We start from the raw sequence: 17,544 nt of genomic DNA on the forward strand, positions 1-17,544 counted from the left end.
TTAATCCGCGTATTAGCTTTGGTGAAAGTCAAGCTTTGTAAACTTCGACAAAGTTTATAAATACAAATATTAACATATATAATAACAAATCAATACCATTAAATTTATTATTGAATGTACTTTCACATCATATAGATTTGTTATGGTAAATGTTTATATTGTTTTTCATAAATTTGGTCAAACTTTACCAAGTTTGACTTCAATCAACTCTAATATGCAGAGTAAATAAAAACGGAGGGAGCTCCAGAAACGAGTATATCTGAAGTAGTCCCTCATATATGATTAAATTTGCACTACAGAATTTTCTACAAGTATGTATTCCTAATCATATAGTACAACCACTATTATAATATTATATGTTTTAGAGATATCTAACATAGATATATATAAACTACATAATCTACACAAGTATCAATTCTTTTAGTTACAATGTAGAAATTGAATCCACCGCAATGCATGAGTATTTTTCAGTGATACGCATTACAAATATATAATAAATAAATAATAAAACTAATCTTTAACTTTATTTTATTGTTAAGTATGACAAATAAGTAATGAAAATTTATACTCCTTAACATAATAGTATAATAAGTATAAAATTTTAGTATAATGTGAGGGAAAAGGAAGCAAGGATCCACATGACGAGTGTGACGCAGTACGCGAATCCAGAAAGAAAATGGAGGGGGGGCCTCAAAGTTAATGACGAGTAAATTAAAATGCCTTTTAGAAGATAAAAAAGAAATTTTCTCCTAATCCTTTTGTGCAAATAAGCTCAAACTTTAACAGATCATATGCACACATATATTTTAGAATTTCTTAAAACTATAAAATTTTAAACCAAAATTAGGATCAGTTGAGCAAAATAGCTTTTATCTCCTAATCATATTGTCGAAATAAGATTACAATTTCATAAATTACTAGTGTAAGCATGTAGTATTTACTGGATTTTGTTTTGAATGACAATTTATGAACCAAAATTTGGAAATTTTGTCATAATAACTAGAACTAAACTGGGCAAGGCCAACTATGCTACTAGAATTCTGCAAAAAACAATGGTAGTTAGGAGCGGCGTTGGGTAGGAGAAAAAACTAACCATTGAACTGTACTTGATGAGGCGGCGTGCCCCCAGCCTAGTCTACCTTGTGCACGCCCCGAGTGACCGAGCCCCTGACGTAGGGCTCCGCGGACGTCCGGTGAGCCCCGTGGCCGGCCGGCGAGCTCCCAGCGGCTGGCTCCGGCGGCATCGGCGGTGCACTGGCCGCGTGCTCCATTGACGGCGTCGCGGTGTGCCGTCTTGCTCTTTGTGGGCGTCCTCGCGGCGTGCTCTCTGTGGACGGCGCCGCGGCCTGCTCCGGCGGCGGCTAGGGTTGCGGTGCGGCTGCAGGTGGGTGGGTGAGGCCTCGACAACTAGAGATGTGTTGCAGACATCACGGTCGAGACCAGTGTTTACAGAGGGCTGAGCAGATAGGCCTGTGTTTTCTGGGCTAGGTTGCGCTGATGAGTACTAGTAAAAAAAAATATTCAATTTTGGAGCGCAGGCTTGAGCCCATCCAAGCCTACCCCTTGGATTCGCCGTTGGGTGCAGCAGAACAAGCTTGCAAAGTAGGAGAGGCAGAGCACTTTGTAATGTCCATGCCCGAGGTGCACGCGGCCGACAACACGTGCGCCCACGGCTGGCACTCGTACTTGATCTTCATTCCAATGTAATGGGATCTGCTAGAGATGCTCTGACCATGCTAATTATATACATTTAGATTTTACTGTGAATATTTATTCCGAACACAGAAGCTCAACCGCACGTAAACATAGAACCTCATGTTGTAAATTTGCATAGACTATTGTTTCAGGAATTAAGAGTAATACTGATAATCTTCAGGTTCAGTCAAAAATTCAGATTTCAGTGTACAAGTAAGTCAAGTGTCGTTGTTAGCTGAGGGCATCACTCGGCTCTATTTTTCATCCACGGGAGACAATGTGCAGCCACGTGTCCACTATAAGCCAAGTACCAAACATGAGCCATGTGGAGGGCCACCACGGTCTACACATAAGATGAGTGGCCCCACTCGGCTAACTTCTCGTGCAATGAAGCTCCCATATGCTGCCACATGTCCATTGTAAGCCGAGTGCTCCTGAACAGCACTCGGCTTATACCAAATCTGTGTAGTGTCATTTGGTTGAGTGTTACACTCGTCTTGTAGCCGATACTGTTTTTTTCCTTGTTGGAACAACCATGCTACTCAAACAACAAGATGCTTACATCTCCACCAAGTTCACAAGTTAATCATGCTTACATATCCAACAAGTTCACACATGCATATATCTCCACCAAGTTCACAACAAAAAGCATAACCAAATTCACAAACAAGTTCACATGTTCACGCATACTCCCTCCGTTCCTTTATATAAGGTATATTTGTTTTTTGATAGAATTCCACAATGTAACGTGCATTTGTTCTAATTACTCGTAATTCCGATATTGGCCCTCCAAAAAGAGGAAAGTATATCTTCCCTGATTGCATGTATCTCTCCTTGTAGAGAAAGGAAAGGAAACTATCTCTCTCCCGATTGTGTGTATATCTTCCTTTCCTAGCCTAAATGATTTACTTGCCAATAATCTATGAATTATTAGATAAGGGTAATTTTATCCTAAATAGTCTACAATTATGTTCCTTGGTCAAAGTGTTGAAAATAGTACACCTTAGATAAAGGAATGGAGGAAGTACATACATATCCAACAAAGTTTCAAATTTACACCAAACATAACCATGAAATTCACAATCATGAGCTGCACCGCTTAAAATATAGCATGTATACCCGCCGTCGACAGCATCCGTGTTGCACCTAGAGGTTCATTACCACAAGCATGAGTTTTCGAGTTGAAAATGCAAACGATCCATAAGGTTCAAAGTGAAGTTAAAAAGTACTCCCTCCGTTTCAAAATAAGTGTCTTGACGTTAGTACAACTTTGTATTAAAGTTAATACAAAGTTGAGACACTTATGTTAAGATGGAGGGATGATGCGTCTCCAACGTATCTATAATTTATGAAGCATTCATGCTATTTTATTATCTGTTTTGAATGATTACGGGCTTTATTATACACTTTTATATTACTTTTGGGACAAACCTATTAATCGAAGGCCCAACTCATATTGTTGTTTTATTGCCTGTTTCAGTATTTCGAAGAAAAGGAATATCAAACGGAGTCCAAACGGAACGAAACCTTCGGCATTGTGATTTTTTGGAAGAATATCATCCGGGAGACTGGGGGTTCAAGCCAGGGGAGCTTCGAGGAAGCCAGGAGATAGGAGGGCGCACCCACCTTCCCTGGGCGTGCCCCCCTGTCTCGTGGGCCCCTCGAGCACTTCCGAACCGACTTCTTTCGCCTATATAGTCCCATATACCCTAAAAACATCGTGGGAGAAGATAGATCGGGAGTTCCGCCGCCGCAAGCCTCTGTAGCCACCAAAAACCTCTCGGGAGCCCTAATACGTCTCCAACGTATCTATAATTTATGAAGCATTCATGCCATTTTATTATCTGTTTTGAATGATTACGGGCTTTATTATACACTTTTATATTACTTTTGGGACTAACCTATTAACTGGAGGCCCAGCCCATATGGCTGTTTTATTGCCTCTTTCAGTATTTCGAAGAAAATGAATATCAAACGGAGTCCAAACGGAATGAAACCTTCGGAAAAGTTATTTTTCGAACAAAACCAATCCCAGGAACTTGGAGTGCAAGCCATGGGATCATCGAGGAGGCCACGAGACAGGGGGGCGCGCCCACCCCCCTGGGCGCGCCCTACCCTCTCATGGGCCCCTCGAGGCTCCCCCTACCGACTTCTTTCGCCTATATATTCCCTCGTACCCTAAAAACATCGAATATCAAGATAGATCGGGAGTTCCGCCGCCGCAAGCCTTTGTAGCCACCAGAAACCTCTCGGGAGCCCTTCCCGACACCTTGCCGGAGGGGGGATCCTTCATCGGTGGCCATCTTCATCATCCCGGCGCTCTCCATGACGAGGAGGGAGTAGTTCACCCTCGGGGCTGAGGGTATGTACCAGTAGCTATGTGTTTGATCTCTCTCTCTCTCTCTCTCTCTCTCTCTCTCTCTCTCTCTCTCTCTCTCGTGTTCTCTCTCGTGTTCCCTCTATGGCACGATCTTGATGTATCCTGAGCTTTGCTATTATAGCTGGATCTTATGATGTTTCTCCCCCCTCTACTCTTTTGTAATGGATTGAGTTTTCCCCTTTGAAGTTATCTTATCGGATTGAGTCTTTTATGATTTGAGAACACTTGATGTATGTCTTGCCGTGATTATCTGTGGTGACAATGGGATATCATGTGCCACTTGATGTATGTTTTGGTGACCAACTTGCGGGTTCCGCCCATGAACCTATGCATAGGGGTTGGCACACGTTTTCGTCTTGACTCTCTGGTAGAAACTTTGGGGCACTTTTTGAAGTACTTTGTGTTGGTTGAATAGATGAATCTGAGATTGTGTGATGCTTATCGTATAATCATGCCCACGGATACTTGAGGTGACAATGGAGTATCTAGGTGACATTAGGGTTTTGGTTGATTTGTGTCTTAAGGTGTTATTCTAGTATGAACTCTATGATAGATTGAGCGGAAAGAATAGCTTCATGTTATTTTACTACGAACTCTTGAATAGATAGAACAGAAAGGATAACTTTGAGGTGGTTTCGTACCCTACCATAATCTCTTCGTTTGTTCTCTGCTATTAGTGGCGTTGGAGTGACTCTTTGTTGCATGTTGAGGGATTGTTATATGATCTATCTGAAGGAAATATGCCCTAGAGGCAATAATAAAGTTATTATTTATTTCCTTATAATCATGATAAATGTTTATTATTCATGCTAGAATTGTATTAACCGGAAACATAATACATGTGTGAATACATAGACAAACAAAGTGTCACTAGTATGCCTCTACTTGACTAGCTCGTTAATCAAAGATGGTTATGTTTTCCTAACCATGACCAATGAGTTGTTATTTGATTAACAAGGTCACATCATTAGTTGAATGATCTGATTGACATGACCCATTCCATTAGCTTAGCACACGATCGTTTAGTATGTTGCTATTGCTTTCTTCATGACTTATACATGTTCCTATGACTATGAGATTATGCAACTCCCGTTTGCCGGAGGAACACTTTGGGTGCAACCAAACGTCACAACGTAACTGGGTGATTATAAAGGAGCATTACAGGTGTCTCCAAAGGTAGATGTTGGGTTGGCGTATTCCGAGATTAGGATTTGTCACTCCGATTGCCGGAGAGGTATCTCTGGGCCCTCTCGGTAATACACATCACATAAGCCTTGCAAGCATTACAACTAATATGTTAGTTGTGAGATGATGTATTACGGAACGAGTAAAGAGACTTGCCGGTAACGAGATTGAACTAGGTATTGGATACCCACGATCGAATCTCGGGCAAGTAACATACCGATGACAAAGGGAACAACGTATGTTGTTATGCGGTCTGACCGATAAAGATCTTCGTAGAATATGTAGGAGCCAATATGGGCATCCAGGTCCCGCTATTGGTTATTGACCGGAGACGTGTCTCGGTCATGTCTACATTGTTCTCGAACCCGTAGGGTCCGCACGCTTAAGGTTTCGATGACAGTTATATTATGAGTTTATGAGTTTTGATGTTCCGAAGGAGTTCGGAGTTCTGGATGAGATCGGGGACATGACGAGGAGTCTCGAAATTGTCGAGACGTAAAGATCGATATATTGGACGACTATATTCGGACATCGGAAAGGTTCCGAATGATTCGGGTATTTTTCGGAGTACCGGGTAGTTACGGGAGAAGTAATGGGCCTTGATGGGCTTTAGTGGGAAGAGGAAAAAGGCTGCTGCGCCCCCCCCTCCCCTTTGGTCCGAATTGGACTAGGGAAAAGGGGGCCGGCCACCTCTCCTTCTCCTCCTATTCCTTCTCCCTTCCTCCCCTCTTGGTGGACTCCTACTAGGACTTGGAGTCCTAGTAGGACTCCCTATCCTGGCCACACCTTTGCCTTGGCCGGCCTCCTCCTCCTCCATCCTTTATATACGGAGGCAGGGGGCACCCCTAGAACACACAAGTTGATCCTCGTGATCGTTCCTTAGCCGTGTGCGGTGCCCCTCTCCACCATATTCCACCTCGGTCATATTGTTGCAGTGCTTAGGCGAAGCCCTGCGACGATAGAACATCAAGATCGTCATCGAGCTGAACGTGTGCTCGAACTCGGAGGTGCCGTAGTTTCGGTGCTTGATCGGTTGGATCGTGAAGACGTACGACTACTTCCTCTACGTCGTGTCATCGCTTCCGCAGTCGGTCTGCGTTGGGTACGTAGACAATACTCCCCCCTCGTTGCTATGCATCACATGATCTTGCGTGTGCGTAGGAATTTTTTTGAAATTACTACGTTCCCCAACAGTGGCATCCGAGCCTAGGTTATTTATGTTGATGTTATATGCACGAGTAGAACACAAGTGAGTTGTGGACGATACAAGTCATACTGCCTACCAGCATGTCATACTTTGGTTCGGCGGTATTGTTGGACGAGACGACCCGGACCAACCTTACGCGTACGCTTACGCGAGACCGGTTCCCTCAACGTGCTTTGCACATAGATGGCTTGCGGGCGACTGTCTCTCCAACTTTAGTTGAACCGAGTGTGGCTACGCCCGGTCCTTGCGAAGGTTAAAACGGAGTCTATTTAACAAACTATCGTTGTGGTTTTGATGCGTAGGTGAGATTGGTTCTTACTTAAGCCCGTAGCAGCCACGTAAAACATGCAACAAAAAAGTAGAGGACGTCTAACTTGTTTTTGCAGGGCATGTTGTGATGTGATATGGTCAAGGCATGATGCTGAATTTTATTGTATGAGATGATCATGTTTTGTAACCAAGTTATCGGCAACTGGCAGGAGCCATATGGTTGTCGCTTTATTGTATGCAATGCAATCGCGATGTAATGCTTTACTTTATTACTAAACGGTAGTGATAGTCGTGGAAGCATAAGATTGGTGAGACGACAACGATGCTACGATGGAGATCAAGGTGTCGCGCCGGTGACGATGGTAATCATGACGGTGCTTCGGAGATGGAGATCACAAGCACAAGATGATGATGGCCATATCATATCACTTATATTGATTGCATGTGATGTTTATCTTTTTATGCATCTTATCTTGCTTTGATTGACGGTAGCATTATAAGATGATCTCTCACTAAATTATCAAGAAGTGTTCTCCCTGAGTATGCACCGTTGCGAAAGTTCTTCGTGCTGAGACACCACGTGATGATCGGGTGTGATAGGCTCTACGTTCAAATACAACGGGTGCAAAACAGTTGCGCACGCGGAATACTCAGGTTATACTTGACGAGCCAAGCATATACAGATATGGCCTCGGAACACGGAGACCGAAAGGTCGAGCGTGAATCATATAGTAGATATGATCAACATAATGATGTTCACCGATGAAACTACTCCATCTCACGTGATGATCGGACATGGTTTAGTTGATTTGGATCACGTGATCACTTAGAGGATTAGAGGGATGTCTATCTAAGTGGGAGTTCTTAAGTAATATGATTAATTGAACTTTAATTTATCATGAACTTAGTCCTGGTAGTATTAGCATATCTATGTTGTAGATCAATAGCTCGCGTTGTTGCTTTCATATGTTTATTCTGATATGTTCCTAGAGAAAATTGTGTTGAAAGATGTTAGTAGCAAAGATGCGGATTGGATCCGTGATCCGAGGTTTATCCTCATTGCTGCACAGAAGAATTATGTCCTTGATGCACCGCTAGGTGACGGACCTATTGCAGGAGCAGATGCAGACGTTATGAACGTTTAGCTAGCTCAATATGATGACTACTTGATAGTTTAAGTGCACCATGCTTAACGGCTTAGAATCGGGACTTCAAAGACGTTTTGAACGTCATGGACCATATGAGATGTTCCAGGAGTTGAAGCTAATATTTCAAGCAAATACCCGAGTTGAGAGATATGAAGTCTCCAACAAGTTCTATAGCTAAAAGATGGAGGAGAATCGCTCAACTAGTGAGCATGTGCTCAGATTTTCTGGGTACTACAATCGCTTGAATCAAGTGGGAGTTAATCTTCCAGATAAGATAGTGATTGACAGAATTCTCTAGTCACCATCACCAAGTTAGTAGAACTTCGTGATGAACTATGATATGCAAGGGATAACGGAAACGATTCCCAAGCTCTTCGTAATGCGGAAATTGACGAAGGTAGAAATCGAGAAAAACATCAAGTGTTGATGGTAGACAAGACCAGTAGTTTCAAGAAAAGGGCAGAGGGAAGAAGGGGAACTTCAAGAAGAACAGCAAGCAAGTTGCTGCTCAAGTGAAGAAGCCCAAGTCTGGTCCTAAGCCTGAGACTAAGTGTTTCTACTGCAAAGGGACTGGTCACTGGAAGCGGAACTACCCCAAGTGATTGGCAGATAATAAGGATGGCAAAGTGAACATAAGTATATTTGATATACATGTTATTGATGTGTACTTTACTAGTGTTTATAGCAACCCCTCAGTATTTGATACTAGTTCAGTTGCTAAGATTAGTAACTCGAAACAGGAGTTGCAGAATAAACAGAGACTAGTTAAGGGTGAAGTGACGATGTGTGTTGGAAGTGATTCCAAGATTGATATGATTATCATCGCACACTCCCTATACTTTCGGGATTAGTGTTGAACCTGAATAAGTGTTATTTGGTGTTTGCGTTGAGCATGAATATGATTTGATCATGTTTATTGTAATACGGTTATTCATTTAAGTAAGAGAATACATTGTTGTTCTGTTTACATGAATAAAACCTTATATGGTTACACACCCAATGAAAATAGTTCGTTGGATCTCGATCGTGGTGATACACATAATCATAATTTTGAAACCAAAAGATGCAAAGTTAATAATGATAGTGCAACTTATTTGTAGCACTGTCGTTTAGGTCATATTGGTGTAAAGCGCATGAAGAAACTCCATGCTGATGGGATTTTGGAATCACTTGATTATGAATCACTTGATTATGAATCACTTGATGCTTGCGAACCATGCCTTTTGGGCAAGATGACTAAAATGCCGTTCTCCAGAACAATGAAGTAAGCAACAGATTTATTGGAGATCATACATACTGATGTATGTGGTCCGGTGAATATTAAGGCTTGCAGCAGGTATCATTATTTTCTGACCTTCACAGATGATTTGAGCAGATATGGGGATATCTACTTGATGAAACATAAGTCTGAAACATTTGAACAGTTGAAAGAATTTCAGAGTGAAGTGGAAAATCATCGTGACAAGAAAATAAAAGTTTCTACGATATGATCGCAGAGGTAAAATATTTGAGTTACGAGTTTGGTCTTCAATTAAAACAATGTGGAATAGTTTCACAAACTCATGCCACATGGAACACCACAGCATAATGGTGTGTCCGAACGTCATAACCGTACTTTATTAGATATGGTGCGATCTATGATGTCTCTTACCGATCTATCACTATCGTTTTGGAGTTATGCATTAGAGACAGCTGCATTCACGTTAAATAGGGCACCATCTAAATCCGTTGAGACGACACCGTGTGAACTATGGTTTGGCAAGAAACCTAAGCTGTCGTTTCTTAAATTTGGGGTTGCGATGCTTATATGAAAAAGTTTCATCCTGATAAGCTCAAACTCAAATCGGAGAAATGCGTCTTCATAGGATATCCAAAGGAAACTATTGGATACACCTTCTATCACAGATCCGAAGGCAAGACTTTTGTTGCTAAATTCGGAAATTTTCTGGAGAAGGAGTTTCTCTCGAAAGAAGTGAGTGGGAGGAAAGTAGAACTTGATGAGGTAACTGTACCTGCTCCCTTATTGGAAAGTAGTACATCACAGAAAACTGTTTCTGTGACACCTACACCAGTTAGTGAGGAAGCTAATGATGATGATCATGAAACTTCAGAACAAGATACTACTGAACCTCGTAGATCAACCAGATAAGATCCGCGCCAGAGTGGTACGATAATCCTTTTCTGGAAGTCATGCTACTAGATCATGATGAACCTACGAACTATGAAGAAGCGATGGTGAGCCCAGATTCCGCAAAGTGGCTTGAAGCCATGAAATCTGAGATGGGATCCATGTATGAGAACAAAGTATGGACTTTGGTTGACTTGCCCGATGATCGGCAAGCAATTGAGAATAAATGGATCTTCAAGAGGGAGACGGACGCTGGTAGTAGTGTTACTATCTACAAAGCTAGAATTGTCGCAAAAGGTTTTCGACAAGTTCAAGGTGTTGACTACGATGAGATTTTCTCACTCGTATCTATGCTTAAGTCTGTCCGAATCATGTTAGCAATTGCCGCATTTTATGAAATCTGGCAAATGGATAAACAAAACTGCATTCCTTAATGGATTTACTAAAGAAGAGTTGTATACGATGCAACTAGAAGGTTTTGTCAATCCTAAAGGTGTCAACTAAATATGCAAGCTCCAGCGATCCATCTATGGACTGGTGCAAGAATCTCGGAGTTGGAATATACGCTTTGATAAGTTGATCAAAGCATATAGTTTTATACAGACTTGCGGTGAAGCCTGTATTTACAAGAAAGTGAGTGGGAGCACTGCAACATTTCTGATAAGTATATGTGAATGACATATTGTTGATCGGAAATAATGTAGAATTATTCTGCAAAGCATAAAGGAGTGTTTGAAAGGAGTTTTTCAAAGAAAGACCTCGGTGAAGCTGCTTACATATTGAGTATCAAGATCTATAGAGATAGATCAAGACACTTGATAAGTTTTTTCAATGAGTACATACCTTGACAAGATTTTGAAGTAGTTCAAAATGGAACAGTCAAAGAAAAGGTTTCTTGCCTGTGTTACAAGGTGTGAAGTTGAGTAAGACTCAAAGCCCGACCACGACAGAAGATAGAAAGAGAATGAAAGTCATTCCCTATGCCTCAGTCATAGGTTCTATAAAATATGCCATGCTGTATACCAGATCTATTGTATGCCCTACCACTGATTTTGGCAAGGGAGTACAATTATGATCTAGGAGTAGATCACTGGACAGCGGTCAAAATTATCCTTAGTGGAATAAGGATATGTTTCTCGATTATGGACGTGACAAAAAGGTTCGTCGTAAAGGGTTACGTCGATGCAAGTTTTTGACACTGATCCAGATGATTCTAAGTCTCAATCTGGATACATATTGAAAGTGGGAGCAATTAGCTAGAGTAGCTCCGTGCAGAGCATTGTTGACATAGAAATTCGCAAAATACTTACAGATCTGTATGTGACAGACCCGTTGACTAAAATTATCTCACAAGCAAAACATGATCACACCTTAGTACTCTTTGGGTGTTAATCACATAGCGATGTGAACTAGATTACCGACTCTAGTAAACCCTTTGGGTGTTGATCACATATCGATGTGAACTATGGGTGTTAATCACATGGTGATGTGAACTATTGCTATTAAATCACATGGCGATGTGAACTAGATTATTGACTCTAGTGCAAGTGGGAGACTGAAGGAAATATGCCCTAGAGGCAATAATAAAGTTATTATTTATTTCCTTATAATCATGATAAATGTTTATTATTCATGCTAGAATTGTATTAACCGGAAACATAATACATGTGTGAATACATAGACAAACAAAGTGTCACTAGTATGCCTCTACTTGACTAGCTCGTTAATCAAAGATGGTTATGTTTTCCTAACCATGAACAATGAGTTGTTATTTGATTAACGAGGTCACATCATTAGTTGAATGATCTGATTGACATGACCCATTCCATTAGCTTAGCACACGATCGTTTAGTATGTTGCTATTGCTTTCTTCATGACTTATACATGTTCCTATGACTATGAGATTATGCAACTCCCGTTTGCCGGAGGAACACTTTGGGTGCTACCAAACGTCACAACGTAACTGGGTGATTATAAAGGAGCATTACAGGTGTCTCCAAAGGTAGATGTTGGGTTGGCGTATTTCGAGATTAGGATTTGTCACTCCGATTGTCGGAGAGGTATCTCTGGGCCCTCTCGGTAATACACATCACATAAGCCTTGCAAGCATTACAACTAATATGTTAGTAGTGAGATGATGTATTACGGAACGAGTAAAGAGACTTGCCGGTAACGAGATTGAACTAGGTATTGGATACCGACGATCGAATCTCGGGCAAGTAACATATCGATGACAAAGGGAACAACTATGTTGTTATGCGGTCTGACCGATAAAGATCTTCGTAGAATATGTAGGAGCCAATATGGGCATCCAGGTCCCGCTATTGGTTATTGACCGGAGACGTGTCTCGGTCATGTCTACATTGTTCTCGAACCCGTAGGGTCCGCACGCTTAAGGTTTCGATGACAGTTATATTATGAGTTTATGAGTTTTGATGTTCCGAAGGAGTTCGGAGTCCCGGATGAGATCGGGGACATGACGAGGAGTCTCGAAATGGTCGAGACGTAAAGATCGATATATTGGACGACTATATTCGGACATCGGAAAGGTTCCGAATGATTCGGGTATTTTTCGGAGTACCGGGTAGTTACGGGAGAAGTAATGGGCCTTGATGGGCTTTAGTGGGAAGAGGAAAAAGGCTGCTGCGCCCCCCCTCCCCTTTGGTCCGAATTGGACTAGGGAAAAGGGGGCCGGCCACCTCTCCTTCTCCTCCTATTCCTTCTCCCTTCCTCCCCTCTTGGTGGACTCCTACTAGGACTTGGAGTCCTAGTAGGACTCCCTATCCTGGCCACACCTTTGCCTTGGCCGGCCTCCTCCTCCTCCATCCTTTATATACGGAGGCAGGGGGCACCCCTAGAACACACAAGTTGATCCTCGTGATCGTTCCTTAGCCGTGTGCGGTGCCCCTCTCCACCATATTCCACCTCGGTCATATTGTTGCAGTGCTTAGGCGAAGCCCTGCGAAGGTAGAACATCAAGATCGTCATCGAGCTGAACGTGTGCTCGAACTCGGAGGTGCCGTAGTTTCGGTGCTTGATCGGTTGGATCATGAAGACGTACGACTACTTCCTCTACGTCGTGTCATCGCTTCCGCAGTCGGTCTGCCTTGGGTACGTAGACAATACTCTCCCCCTCGTTGCTATGCATCACATGATCTTGCGTGTGCGTAGGAATTTTTTTTGAAATTACTACGTTCCCCAACACTATCTATGTTATTATTGCTGAGAGAATTTGCACTAGTGAAAGTATGAACCTTAGGCCTTGTTTCCTACCATTGCAACACCGTTTACGCTCACTTTTACCACTTGTTACCTTGCTGTTTTTACAATTTCAGATTACAAATACCTTTATCTACCATCCATATTGCACTTGTATCACCATCTCTTCACCGAACTAGTGCACCTATACAATTTACCATTGTATTGGGTGTGTTGGGGACACAAGAGATTCTTTGTTATTTGGTTGCAGGGTTGTTTGAGAGAGACCATCTTCATCCTACGCCTTCTACAGATTGATAAACCTTAGGTCATCCACTTGAGGGAAATTTGCTACTGTCCTACAAACCTGTGCACTTGCAGGCCCAACAACGTCTACAAGAAGAAGGTTGTGTAGTAGACATCAAGCTCTTTTCTGGCGCCGTTGCCGGGGAGGCTAGGTAAACGGCACTCACACCCCATCAACTAAGCTCTTTTCTGGCGCCGTTGCCGGGGAGGTGAGTGCTTGAAGGTATATCTTTAGATCTTGCAATCAAATCTTTTTGTTTCTTGTTTTATCACTAGTTTAGTCTATAAAAGAAAACTACAAAAAAATGGCATTGAGTTTATCTCATACGCTTCATCTTTTTAATATCTTTCATGAGAATGATGGAAAGGAAAATTGTGCTCAAGTGTTAGAAGAAGAAATCTATAAAATATTTTGCACTAAATCTTTGAATGATGAGCATGATTGCAATGTTGTTAGTATGAATTCTTTGAATACCCATGATGCTAATGATATGCAAAGCCACAAGCTTGAGGATGCTATGTTTGATGAATATGATATTTTTTGCCCCTCTAGTTTTGATGAGCAAATTTATTATGATGAAAGCATGCCTCCTATTTATGATGATTATATTGATGAAAGTGCGTTTGGAAGAGTGTCAACTTTAGGTAGTATTGATCCCACTATTTTGGAGGATGTTGAATCTTATTGTGATGAATATGAAAGTGGATTTGGAAGAGTGTCAAATTTATTTAGTGATGATTCCACTATTTTGGAAGAGGTTCCAATTGATTATGAGAACAAAGTTGCTATCTATGATGATTTTTTTGATGACTTGTATGCTATTAAGAATAATGATAACCATGAAACTTGTCATCATGATTTTAGTTTTCAATTGGATTATGCTTCACATGATAGTTATTTTGTTGAGTTTGCTCCCACTACTATTGATGAGAATAAATTTGCTTATGTGGAGAGTAGTAAAATTTCTATGCTTGTAGATCATGAAAAGAATGCTTTAGGTGCTGGTTATATTGTTGAATTCATTCATGATGCTACTGAAAAATATTATGAGGGAGGAATATATGCTTGTAGAATTGCAATAATATCAAGTTTCCTCTCTATGTGCTTAAAATCTTGAAGCTATGCTTGTTTTGCCTTCCTATGCTAGTTGATTATTGTTCCCATAAGTTGTTTGTCACAAAATCCCTATGCATAGGAAGTGGGTTAGACTTAAATGTGCTAGTCATATTCTTCATGATGCTCCCATTATGTTTCAATTCTTATCTTTTATGTGAGCATCATTGTCATCATCATGCCTAACTAGAAATGCATTAAAGAAAAGCGCTTGTTGGGACACAACCCAATATTTACCCTTACTGTTTTTGTGTGTCCACATGATTATTCTACTATAGTAATCATGTTTTATAGCTTTTGTTTCAATAAAGTGCCAAATAGAGCCTTTGGGAAGACTTGGGTGAAGTCAATGTGATCTTGCTGTAAAAAACAGAAACTTTGCGCTCACGAGATTAGCTGTCATTTTTTTTACTGGAAAGTGATTTTAGGTTGATTCTTTTTGGAGATGATTAATAGAAAAATTCCTCAGGTCCACCAATTTATTTCATAATTTTGGGGGTTCCATAAGTATACGTTTGATACAGATTACTACAGACTGTTCTGTTTTTGACAGATTCTGTTTTCATTGTGTTGATTGCTTATTTTGATGAATCTATGGCTAGTATGTAAGGGTATGAACCATAGAGAACTTGGAATACAGTATATATTACACCAATATGAATTTAGAATGAGTTCATTACAGTACCTAAGTGGTGGTTTTATTTTCTTATACTAACGGAGCTTACGAGTTTTGTTTTGAGTTTTGTGTGGTTGAACTTTTCAAGTTTTGGGTAAAGATTCGATGAACTATGGAATAAGGAGTGGAAAGAGCCTAATATTGGGGATGCCCAAGGCACCCCAAGGTAATATCCAAGGACAACCAAGAGCCTAAGCTTGGGGATGCCCCGGAAGGCATCCCCTCTTTCGTCTTCGTTCATCGGTAAATTTACTTGGAGCTATATTTTTATTCGCCACATGATATGTGTTTTGCTTGGATCGTCATTTTCTTTTGTTAGTATTTGCTTGCTGTTATTTAAAATAATGTTTCGCCTCTTTATTTTCAATAAAAATTTCAAGGATAGCCTTTACCATGCTTATTTTGCTAGTATACATGTTGCTGTTTGAAAACAGAAAGTTTACCTCTGTTGTAAAAATTCCCTAGAAAAGTCAGAGAGTGATATAATGTTGAATCTCTTTTCAGAATGAGCTCTCATAAATCTTTTACAGCTTAGTATTTCTCTCATAATTTTTGGAGTTAGGGAAGTATGATGAATCTTACATTCTTTACAGACTATACTGCTTTGGCAGATTGCTGTTATGTTTGCATTGTTTGCCTATGCTTGCTTGTTTAATGATTCTATTTGAGGATAGGAGTATTAAATATGCAGAGACATTTAGTATTCAATGTTGAATAATAATGTTAGTGATTTGTTACAGTAGAAAATGATAAGGTTTTGCATTGGTTTATACTAACCTGTCTCACGAGTTCTTGTTGAGTTTGGTGTGGATGAAGCTTTTGATAAAAAGAGAAACCATGATATGAGAGGAATTAAGGAGACTCAAAAGCTCAAGCTTGGGGATGCCCAAGGCACCCCAAGATAATATTTCAAGAAGTCTCAAGCATCTAAGCTTGGGGATGCCCCCTTAGGCATCCCACCTTTCTCCTTCAACAATTATCGGTTAGTATCGGTTGAACCTAAGTTTTTGCTTCTTCAGTTGAGTTGTGCTATCTTTGCAAATGTCATTTTATTTTGTTTTGTTTGCTGCTTGAATAAAATACCAAGATCTGAAATTCTTTTATGAGAGAGAGTCTTTAGTTGCATAATTATTTAGCTACTCATTGATCTTCACTTATATCTTTTTGGAGTAGTTTTTCATTTACTCGTGTGCTTCACTTATATCCTATGAGTAATTGGTTGAATGAGTTGAATGTCATAAATCTGAAATTATATATGTTTCATTTGATTATCCCATGGGGAGTAATGACTTCACACCTAAGAAGTAGAAATAGTAAGTTTATTGAAGGTTAGCAAGCATTTTATTGGTCATTTGAACAATTCATGAAAAAATATTTAAGGAAGAGAGATTTCACATATAAATATATTATCATGGACATCTTTTATAATTGTGAGCACTCATTAAGTATGACATGCTAAAGATTTGATGTTGGACAAGGAAGACAACGTAATGGGTTATGTTTTCTCACATCTCAGTTAAAGTATATTGTCATGGATCATTCAAACATGTTGAGCTTGCCTTTCCCCCTCATGCTAGCCTAAATATCTGTACTAAGCAGGAATACTGCTTGTGCATCCAATATCCTTAAACCTAGTTTTTGCCATGAGTGTCCACCATATCTACCTATATGCGGTATTCACCTGCCGTTCCAAGTAAATTTGCATGTGCCAAACTCTAAACCTTCAAATTATAATCTGTTTTGTATGCCTGAATTGCTCATGTAGCAACTAGGGGATGTCAGTGTCATCCATGCTAGGTGGGTTATTCTTAAGAGGAGTGGACTCCGCTCCTCATTCACGAGAAAGTGGCGGTAACCGGGATGCCCAGTCCCATGATCAAAAAAATCAAAATCAAATCAAAATAATTGCAAACAAAACTCCCCCAGGTTTGATGTTAGTTGGAGGCACCCGTTGTTTCAGGCAAGCCATGGATTGATGATTGTTGGTGGAGGGGGAGTAAAAACTTTGACCATTCTATTTGGGAACCGCCTATAATGTATGTACTATGTAAGATATTGGGAACTCTTGGTTGTTATGTTGACATTGAGATCATACCTTTCAAAATTATTTATCTCTATTTCAAAATCGAGCTCTGGCACCTCTGCAAATCCCTGCTTCCCTCTGCGAAGGGCCTATCTTTTACTTTATGTCTTTTAATTTATGCAAGAGTCAAGGTGATCTTCACCTTCCCTTTTTC

Source organism: Triticum dicoccoides, chromosome 2B (genome assembly GCF_002162155.2).
Source record: "Triticum dicoccoides isolate Atlit2015 ecotype Zavitan chromosome 2B, WEW_v2.0, whole genome shotgun sequence".
In the NCBI taxonomy this organism is placed as follows: domain Eukaryota; kingdom Viridiplantae; phylum Streptophyta; class Magnoliopsida; order Poales; family Poaceae; genus Triticum; species Triticum dicoccoides.